The sequence below is a fragment of the Orbicella faveolata genome, unplaced genomic scaffold, assembly GCF_042242905.1.
Source record: "Orbicella faveolata isolate gen_17 unplaced genomic scaffold, um_ofav_v1 contig_34, whole genome shotgun sequence".
Lineage (NCBI taxonomy): Eukaryota > Metazoa > Cnidaria > Anthozoa > Scleractinia > Merulinidae > Orbicella > Orbicella faveolata.
Window position 1 is genome coordinate 12,038,755 of NW_028301563.1, and position 11,339 is coordinate 12,050,093.

General features: G+C 38.5%; 1 pseudogene across 1 annotated transcript; it reads right to left on the reverse strand.

Moving 5' to 3' along the window:
- Positions 1-230: 230 nt before the first annotated feature.
- On the reverse strand, positions 231-2,026 carry LOC149104795 (uncharacterized; annotated as a pseudogene). Its single transcript, XR_016201699.1, has 6 exons — positions 1,988-2,026; positions 1,774-1,832; positions 1,567-1,625; positions 1,375-1,445; positions 1,119-1,205; positions 231-1,012 (listed from the first exon to the last, which is right to left on the reverse strand). The product of XR_016201699.1 is annotated as an uncharacterized LOC149104795 (transcript).
- Positions 2,027-11,339: the final 9,313 nt, after the last annotated feature.

Here is an 11,339-nt window from a genome sequence, read left to right on the forward strand (position 1 = left end):
TTTCAATTGACACCAACTTGGTATCACTGTAAAACTCACCATCTTATTAGTGCGTCTGAACGGCTTTTACATCCATCTTAACGGGCTTTCTAAAACATAGACATAACTTTTATTGGTCAGCGGTATATTTTTGTATTTTTTTAATGTCAGTAAGAAGAAAAATTATTGGAAAGAAAACGGAAAGGCAGAGTACGTTCTGATTTCAACCATTGAGCGCGCGTTAGATGAAACTAAACACAAATAGGGGAATCAATTTGGGGTTTTCCTTTCGAACGTAACAGTCTCTTGGGTGTAGGCTGTTTACGATTGCTTCTTCTCTGGACCTTGGCAAGCTCCCTTCTCTGCTTCTTTTCTTCAATGAGGGAATCCCATTCAATGCCATACGGTGTCTTGGTTGGCACATTTATCCCCAGACCGATCCCTGTGGCCATCTCGTACGAGCATTTTCCAAGTCCATGATGATTTTCGTCACTGCCTCAAAAACAAGAACGGTATTGACATAATAGCACTGGTCCGGGATATATTCCGGCAAGTCGTACTTCAACAAAGTATACATACATGCCATAGGTGGGACAAAGCCTTTTCTTTGTTTTGGTTTTGCCTTGAAAAGGTGTTCTAAATGACGCATCACATCTGGGAAGATGTAATAAGAAAATGTGTTTGCGCCCAAATCGTAGGTTTCAAGATTCTTGTACTGCTTCTGGTATCCTCCAAGCAACAACCACGCCTGGTGCCGCTCCAAGTGAGGAAGCGGTGTATCCTCTGATGGTGGGACGCCTGCTATATCCAGAAGATAACCTTTCATCGCCTTCACCCTCTCCTCCACCATCTGGGGGGTCACCTTGAAGCGATACTCCATCAACTTTTCTTCTTCAGTATCTTCAACTACTAGATTAATTACCACAGCATCGTCTGCATCTTCTGTGGGCGTGTACAGCCTTTTGGATGCTTGTGGAGCTTCGTGTTCCTTCATGTCTTTAGTGATACTTTCAGCTAGTTTTCTTTTCTTCACCTGTTAACAAATTTTAATTTAGTTCTTTAAGTGACGTTTCGAGGGACGTTAAGTAAATAAAGGAATAACGGAAAACTCATATGAGTTAATATACCTCTGTACATACCTTTTGAAATAAACTAGTGCTCACCAGATTTGATGACTCGTCACGTTCAAAGTCAGGAGATGTGGATGGAGTGTAGTGCTTTGGTTTCTAAAACGCATGAAAATGAAGATAAACCAACTAATTCAGCCATGTAGGGCTTACGTTCAAGGATCAACACACAGCCGTACATATGTACATTTCAGCCTTTCTGCTATTACCAGTGTTATTTTTCCCAGGCCCTTAGCTTTTCCCTTTGTTATGAATTTTCTTTACCAACCTTTAATTTTGAGCGACGTCTGAGCTGCGTCTTTATACCCTGCTGGCAGCTTTCTCTGGGGTCTGCTGTCACTACAGCGAATTCAGTACAAGTCAGTTATTCATTGTAAGAAATTCAGAATTTAAATCTACTAATTATTGAGGTATTGTATCGGCCTAAGGTTGTCACTGATCTCTGCTCAATGCACCTTACCTATAGCACCCTGTGGGCAAAACGGCACTGTGTCTCCAAATCGTGCGAGATTCGTAAAGCTGTAACATAAGATTTGAGTTCGTTACGTTATATCGTGACATGTTGATTTATAATGTACAAGTTAACAAATAATCTCATTTCAACTTTACATACTATATCGTACTATGTTGTTTTGTCCTGCTTGAAGTTAAAGGAATTTATATTCACGATATTCTTCCCTCCAGGATCTCATAGGCCATTTGCATCCTTAGTGCTTTTACATTTGCCTGTTGGCGAAAGTTGCGTTGTAAAGGATGTAAGTTGGTGAAGCTCGCTATTCCGCTTCCTAAAAATACTTTCTCAGACTTTAATTGATAAGTATATCAAAGAAATTGGGCGAATAAGTTTCCACTTAAACAAGAAAAATTTTTTCGGCTTCTACCTGCGAGAATTGAAACACTCCTCCCAGGACTATACACAATGCATAATGAAAGCGAGAAGGAAAAAAAAAAGATCATTTGAATGATGACAGTCCTATACTTTTAAACCAACACAGAGGCCTGGAACAATGAACAACTTACCATGCATACGAAAACTCTACAGTCAGTGTTTCTTTCTTGAATTGGCAATATGTCTTTGTCCTGTATGGACAGAAAAAAATTCCTATTCGTCAAAGACTGTTTGTCTGTTGTGGTTTGAACCTCTCCACAGACACTTACGTTCACTAAAGTAGTTTAAGAAGAGCAACGTATAGCAGTGAAATCCTCACCGTAAGTTTTCCAAGTCTCCAGGCGTTCCAGTCGGAATCTTCGCCATTCTTGTTATGTCCGATTTGAGTCAAACATCTAAAATGACGTCATAATTTTAAATATCGCTGCTATTTTCCACTTAAAGAGATTGGCACTAGCTAGGTCATAAAAGCTTTCAAGGTGAATTCGATTTTAACGACCCCAGCCATGTATAGACGCATAGACAGATATAAAGGCAGACAGACAGACAGACACCTCAGCTAAACTGGCAAAGTAAGTAGACCTTGTAACTTTTATAGCAATGTAACTTACCGAGCGACACGGAAAGTTTCCTCAGATTGAGCTCCAATTCCGAAGGGGTCCAAGTACACCATGCGTTTTTCCTTCCTACTGATATACTGAAAGGTCAAACGAAACGGGGGTTATTAATTTTTTTTTTCTTTCATTTCCCATTAGTGGGCGATTCAGGCTGTGGTGCTAATAGACTTGCCAACCCTTGCCACAGTGCAGCCATTTGATATTTCCGACTATCACTTCCCATTACACTTTATGAGGAAGAGGAGCGTTTCATATGCGTGTCATAACACGTTCAGAATTTTCTACGATCATTCACTGAATTTTTCTTTTATTTTCCGTTTCCTCAGTAATTATTTGTTCTTGTAATACTATGGCATTTGAATATGTTAAAAGAGAACAGATGTTAATAGAGAATTACGTAAAAAGAAAGAAATTTAAAAATTCTGTCGTCCTTACGAGTAAGCACCAGTGGCCTGGAGGCCCAGGTAAATGCACCACAACAAATACGTGACCTGCGTCCTTTGGTCCCTCGGCACACATAACCTTCTACCTGTTGTCTTCTGGCTTACGGCAAACGCAGAATAGAGCCTCGTCCTAAAAATAATGATGACAATTTTTAAAAAAGATGATAAATATGACTTTGAGCATGAACGATTTTCAAATTTCTACCGTGATTGATGTCTTTAGAAATGTGTTTGAAAGAGCAAAAACATTTTGGAATGCCAGGAATAAGCTATAAAACTTGTACAGTTGTGCCAAGATCTCCCAAATATTGACCTTCGGTGGAAACAATGAAGCATTTCCTGTGTCTAAAAGTTCAGAATTTTGATGCATGCGTCGCTTTAGACAAGTTGCGACTACTCCGGAAAGGTATAGTATTCCGAGTAAAATTTTGATTCATTAACAGGTACTAAACAAAAAAGATATGAAATGCGCTTACCGCTAGCGTCGATGGCCAGGAAAAGCGAGGTTGCAGCTCACAATTTGAAGAAAGCCCTTTGACCTAAGAAGCAACGCTAACGGTTAGTGATTTGGTGGAAGGAGGATATCTATTCCTAAGAGACAAACAGACTATTATTCCTCTCGTGCCCTTGCATTTTTATAGCATACAAGATATGTTACCTTCTTCTTTCTTTTAAAAACATATCTTGGGGATATGATTTTAGGTGACCAAATTTTTTTGCTTTGGACAGGTCCTGCATGATTCGTCTGGGCCTTCTAAAAACATGGGAAAAAAGCAACACGGAAAACTCCAAAGCTCAATAGTAACAATTCAACAGAACTGAAAAATTATTAAAATGTACTCGCAAACAAAGCGTAGCATGGAACAATATTAAGAAATAAACTGACCGGATCCTTGCACTTTTTAACTTTGTCCCCGGCCCGACTTTCTGCATCTTTGGGATATTTGTTACTACCCTGAAAAGGTACATGCAAATAGGTGAATATATTTCAGATTTTTCATCACATTTCTATTTTAAGTTTTGTTTTACGGACTTACATTTGGCTGATCTAGCACATTTGCATCACTTTGAAGGTTTTCTTTGCCGCTTATTTTTTTTTGTTCATTTTTTCCAACATTCCTCCTACACCCCTCCCCTTAGTCGGTCTTGTCACTAATTACAATCGTATCAATTTCAAGATCATTATTGAGAGTTCAAGGAGGTCACGACAAAACCTCGTGATTCTTATTAATGTTTTCGTATCTTACCTTTACTTGTAACATTTCGGTCACCAACTTAACAAAAAAGGTGGATCGCCAGAGGTTATAAATTGCTTTTATCATGCCCTGCTCTGGAGGACCATTGACATATTCGGTGGCGATTTTTTGCCTGTATGACCCTTCCTTCAGTCCTGCAGCCATGCGGGTTTCATTTGGAAGCCCAGTCTCTGCTGTCAACTGAGCCAACCGCTGGTAATCAAGAGCGTGGTGAGCCCTGGATTTCTGTTGTGAATGAATTGCAAAGAAGGTGGTACCCCATTAGAAAAGCTAGTTATAGAATTAGAACAAGAGTTATACGTACTTTTCGTGGCATTGTTCTGGACCTGAGTGTTATCCGAATCCGGCAATCAAGTGGACAGTCCTTATTCTTTACATTCTTGTCATTCGTGTGCTTGCTTGCTTCGATTGCTCTGTAACATTGCATCCAACAACGGAAAGACAAACAGTTCGGTAGATTTCTGATTTTATTTATTTTGATTGGTGAAAGTATTTGTGTTTTAACAGAACAATTAAAGAGGACACTTGAATGGACAATTTACCCAAGTATGTTGTTCCCGATAGAAATAAGAATAAACGTTGACGTTCAATTTAATTAGACAACCAAAGGTATAATTTGAAAAAAAAGGGAAAAAAATGAGAACCGCGCTTTCCCCTGTGGAAACAGAATAAACTTGAAAGCAAAAGAAGATAACTGACTTATTTAACGTTATCATAAGTGTTGAATTTTTAGTTTTCATCAATAGCGATGTTGGCAATGGGAATGCCTGTATGATAACAATCGTCGGTCAAATGGCAAGGTAAACAACTGATTTAGGGCGGCGGTGGCATCAATCGTTCGCTCCTGTCAGCTGAAAGCCCACGGTTGATGGTCGTTGATGATAATGTTCTTTTCCCAAGTTTCGTAATCAACATCTCACGCTATTTCCACTAATACTGATTACAAACAGCAACGTGGATACCGCTAATTAGTACAGTTGCCATTTTGTCTTGAAACTCAACAAGCCATGCTATGGAAATCTTAAATATGCCTGGAAAGATCATGTGCTTTTCTTTTAAAAATTAATTGGGTCGAGATGGGTGTAGAAGCCGTTGAGATGGACTTACAATACGGTAAGCTTTAAAAATGATACCAAGTTGTTGTCAATTGAAAAGTCACGTGCCGAGTTATTCACTTCCGGAAAAGCCGGCACAAGTGTGTGTGTTATTAAAGCACGATGTTCGGGTGCAATTTTTCGATAGTAATTGCGTTGAGATGGGTGTAGAAGCCGTTGAGATGGACTTACAAGACGGTAAGCTTTAAAATGATACCAAGTTCGTGTCAATTGAAAAGTCACGCGACAAGTTATTCACTTCCGGAAAAGCCAGTACAAGTGTGAGTGTTATTAAAGCACGATGTTCGGGTGAAATTTTTCGATAGTAATTGCGTTGAAATGGATGTAGAAGCCGTTGAGATGGAGTTACAAGACGGTAAGCTTTAAAATGATACCAAGTTCGTGTCAATTGAAACGTCACGTGACGAGTTATTCACTTCCGGAAAAGCCAGTACAAGTGTGTGTGTTATTAAAGCACGATGATCGGGTGCAATTTTTCGATAGTAATTGCGTTGAGATGGGTGTAGAAGCCATTGAGATGGACTTACAACACGGTAAGCTTTAAAATGATACCAAGTTGTTGTCAATTGAAAAGTCACGTGACGAGTTATTCACTTCCGGAAAAGCCAGTACAAGTGTGTATGTTATTAAAGCACGATGTTCGGGTGCAATTTTTCGATAGTAATTGCGTTGAGATGGGTGTATAAGCCGTTGAGATGGACTTACAATACTGTAAGCTTTAAAATGATACCAAGTTGTTGTCAATTGAAAAGTCACGCGACGAGTTATTCACTTCCGGAAAAGCCAGTACAAGTGTGTATGTTATGAAAGCACGATGTTCGGGTGCAATTTTTCGATAGTAATTGCATTGAGATGGGTGTAGAAGCCGTTGAGATGGACTAATAAGACGGTAAGCTTTGAAACAATACAACGTTGGTGTCAATTGAAAAGTCACGCGACGAGTTATTCACTTCTGAACAAAGGATATTTGCAGCATCTTTTTACAAATTTACGTGAGCGTTTGGCGCAAATTAATAGCTTTCAATGCAGCTAGAAATTGTTTTTGAGCAATTGGTAAAGATATTTAAATGATTTTATGTTCTAATTTCCACTACTGAGTTTTAAATCGAATTGGCAGACAGTTTCAGCCGGTCGAATTGGCAGATGGCGAATTGGCAGTGAATTGGCAGACAACTTCAGCTTGGTGTCCAGAATCGAGTGTGTAGCCTTTACTCTTTCTTAGTAGAGGAAAACCAAAAAGGGACAACTTGCTTAAAAGGCTTCGGATCGAGCTGAGAAGCGAGATGACAATAGAAAAGACAACAAGGCATTGAGGTGAGTCATTTTTATTGCAAAAATACCAAAATTTCAGCTATAATGTCGATTACCGTTTTTCCCCATACAAACTTTTATAAATTCAAACCGTTGTAACACAACACCACCACATACTGCAAGGCGAAGGTCACGTTTCGCGTAACCAAACTCGGTCGTTATGTAATAGTAGATGTCGGCGGTAACTGTGTCACGTTTCGCGCGCTGAACGTTCGCATAAAGATTAAAAAAAAAAAAATCCTCGCATTGTGAGCTTGGGCCGCCTGTGAAACGGACAGTATGTTTGCCAACGGAAAAGAACGAATTTCAATTAAGTCATTTGAATGGCGTTTAATTAATTAAGTAACTTTTAACGTATAACAATCGCACGCATTGAGGCTTGTAAAATATAATCCTGCCTTTTGTGAAAACGGTAACAAAACCGAGGAATATATTAAGCTAACAGTCCAAGTCGCAATGACGTCCTGTTATAGATATGTATTCAACATTCAGGCTAACTTTATCACTGAAAAATTTGAACAACAAAAAAACTATTAAGATGGAAACAACGAACTCGATGTTTCATTCACAATAAGGAACCGAAACAAAGCGGAAAAAGTGAACGAAATTGAAAGTTCTTAGTTGAAAGATTGTTAAAAAACATGAGTTTGGAACGTATCTTTCATTGGAATAAAACATTCACTCATAAACAAGCGCAAGAACGAATTTCTTCTTGAAAGCTTAGTTGAGAAACCCGCAGATAGGAATATTTTGTTTACATAATAAGTGCGTAATTTAAACGGAAAGTTCTAGTAAGAGCAAGAGGAGTCAAACTGACATAAGAAATATAGTTCTGAATGACAGAAACAAAACACGCCATCTCTTATTACAGTGTTGACTTAAAATGAGCTGTTATGTCGACTTCACATCGCCAGCTGGTGCTAGCTCATTACTTTCCAGAGGACTTGAGAACTGAAGACGTTCGTTACGGTGTAAAAATGAATGTTCCTGCCCTCCTCATTTTTGTGTCATCGATTTCAATAATGTTTCGTCCAACGCAAGCGAAGGGTGAGTTCGAAAACTTCCTCACATTTTCATTGATAGCCTTTAAATCGCGTTTTATACTCTCCTACTTTCTGTATCCTAACATGCACTCCTCTGAGCTGGCATCCCAAACTCTCATAATCGGGTTGAGTTTGTTGTTTGTCCTTCTCTTCAATCTCTTCTTCTCGTTTATGTTTTCTCCCGTGAACTCCTATTCTCCTCTCTTCATAAAAACCGACATTCTTAAATTCCAATTTGACCAAGAATCCGAGTTTGTCTTGGTTTGTCTGTAAACACCCTATTTTCATTCAGGTAAAATTCCCAAAAAATCACGCAAATTTGTTATGATAAAATTTTCTCCGGTAAAATTGACACGATATTTCATTAATCACTCACAAAAACGGAGAAAAATACGTTTTTTTGGGTCACATTTTATCTTCTGTCTGTCTCTTTTTCAAAAGTAATTTCGGTCCTTAATTGACGATACGCGAAAAGTGTTTAAGATAAGACCCATGCAAAAATATAATTGTTCTATTTGGTTCAATAGTTTTCTTGATAATGATGATGATGATGATAATCAAAAGACTATGATCTAGATCACAGTCTTTTGTGATAATTTGGGAAACCTATTTTCTAAAAGTTGCAGTGCAGTCCGTTTTGTCTTTGTCTTTCGTGGAAGCTTTCTTTATTTAGTACTCTTTGGTATTTTAAAGGTTAGTTCTTGCAATGTCAAAATACTGGAACAGGTTGCGAGATAAAGAAAACTATTTTCATGGCGATTTGAAGTTCTTAATGCACCGCTAAGTTTTCCATAAATATAATTTGAATAAATTTACCGGAATTACTTTGTAATTTATCTCCCAATTTTGTTTTGCGTGTACGAGGCAATCTGCAGTCTAGGCTAACACTTACTGAAATGGACAGGTCTCGCAACATTTCGTTACAAAAAATATTTTAAAAGTAGAATTTGATTCCTCTCAATGCAACGTCGCTCCAACGAAAACGCTGCGAGACATGTTATTGCAAGGGACGTTCCACTGAGCGATTTTTGATCCATCTTGTGTGGCAACATAATTGCGAGTTCCTTTAGTATAAACCAGTATAACAGCGCGTTAGGGTTTCGACACGATTGCCGACCGATAATTCTTCACAAAACGCCTTGCGACAAACTGCTACACCTATTTATCCTATAGCGTCGTTACGTTCTTCAAGATGATTCACACCGTCAGCGCATAAGTAGAGATGAAGATAGGAAAACCAGCTATTTTCTCATTAGATGGAAAAATAAAGGGATTTGTAGATTGCGTGTCTGCTTTGCATGATATCGCCTGAAGGATGATAATGCTGACAAGGTAGTTAATCTGACACTCATTGCTTCGTGTTTTGTGTGAACTTTGCAGAAAATCTCTCAAAAAATCTTCGAAATGCAGGAAACGTTGAGTTAAAACGGCAAATAAACGAAATGCAGACTTTCTCCTTATAGCCCTAAAAAATCTCCTACCACATGTATTGCTCTTTTAAAAAATGTACTATTTGATGAACATAAATATGAACTTTATGCCGATGGGTTTGTAGCTTTAATATTCTGCTATGAAGGTAATTATTCGTTGTCACGGTATTCTCTAGACCATCAAAACAAACAAATACACCTTCTTGCAGGTACAGGATCATAAATAAAAAAACGTCTTTTTTTTGTACTCTTTGTCCAGCTCTAATCTAGCTGGTTTAATAAAATAAATGGTTTGAACCCAGGTGTTAAGCCACTTGACTCTGAAGATTACTTCTGCTCAGGTTGTCGAAACGTCAGTCACCAGCAACAGTTCTTTTCAGAACTACCCTCACCCGGACGATAACATTATACGAACAGCTGGTTTAATCTCGAACCAGCCCATGGGGTTTCCCATGTCCAGGAAAAACGTCTGCATTGCAAGTTATTTTAACGCAAGTTTTTTTAATTTTCGACGACTCTCTAAAAAAATAATGCTTGCGTTGTGGTTGTAACTGAACACAAACATAAACTATTGCACGATGGTGAAGTAAAATAATTCAAACCGTCAGCGAATGTTTAAACATAAAGACAAGTTACAGAAAACAAGTGAGATATAGTGAAAACTTTACACTCGCTCATTTCGTTGCCGATATTTCTCCGCCTCATTTAAAATCGCTACAGCAACCACATTTTGACGTGATATTTTGAGGAAACGGCTTTCAAAACAATGTAAGGAGAAAATGAAACAACATCCTAACCCACCCCCTCTACATATGTTATATGAGCCATGCATGCCATATTACACAGTTGGTGTCATAGCTTTTAGCAATTTTGTTTGTTCAATCAAAAGCTTTTAGCAATTTTGTTTGCTCAATCAAAAGCTTTTAGAAATTTTGTTTGTTCAATCAAATATTGAAACATTCTTTCCCCGGTTGAATCAAGCCTTTAATCAGGGAAATAATGCCGTTGTTTATGGTGTGCCAAAATTCAATGATTCCCTCACCAGCCTCTCCCAAGTTACGGAAGTTGACAGAGGTTGTGTAACGGAGTCGCCACTTCCTTTCAGTTTGATATATTCTACATTTCTTTATTGTTTTTCTTTGATTCTCTCCTTGTTTGCTTATCTTTTTGTTCATAGGTCTAGTATTCGACAAAAAAATTTCATGTCAAGGCTATTACCATTTTCACGATTTTTATTTTATTGGTCTCCTTTGATTTCAAGATTGACAGTTTGACACTGACTGTTTACGGCGCCATGGCCAAATGGAACCTTTCAACATTTAACCTAGCAATAAGAGGGCGAGGTTTCCTAGGTTAGGACACTGTTCGCTGCCATCTAACAGTTAATTTCCTTACGTACGATGCAAGATTAACATTTTATACAAGCCTCGATCTTTTTCTCTCCATATAAATTTAATAGCTTCAGAACCTAGCCAGTGGCTTTCTTACTCTGTAAGTATGAGTCTGGTCTTCACGCTGCTTGTGATGTGTCAGATGTCTTGTGAACAGGGCACTCAGCAGTGTAGAAGCGAATATTCTATCCGCGGCATGATGTTAAAAGAGCATATATTCATGGCCAAGAAAACTGCAAACTGGTTAAAGTGTGTAGACAAGTGTAACCATGGCATCAGATGTCAAAGCTTTAACTACGTCATCAGCCAAGGCATATGTGAGTTGAACAACCGCACCAAAGAAGCCAGACCTGAAGATTTTGTTCCGGACAGCGATCGGTTCTATATTAAACGATTAGAAGGAAGAGGTATTTTTTTTCTTTAAGTGTTTATCTTTATCTTTTTGAAGGAGAGGCAGTCGTATCCCAGGAAAAAAGTGCCCAAGACCTTCTGGCATTTCAAGGACAGCTAACACAGCCCGCAGTTTTTCGTCAAGCGAGCTAAACAATAGTAATGTTTAGTTATGACAGAAAAGGCTGAAATAATAACTAATTTGCTTCTTTAATTTTTAGTTCTTCTCGGGTCAGTTTCCGAGTTGCCAGCTGAGTCGTGCGTCGAGATCAGGGCGAGTGAAGGAGAAGAAGCAGTCAGCGGTAATTACTGGTTCGATTCAATTAAACCTGACGAGGTACTCCTGGC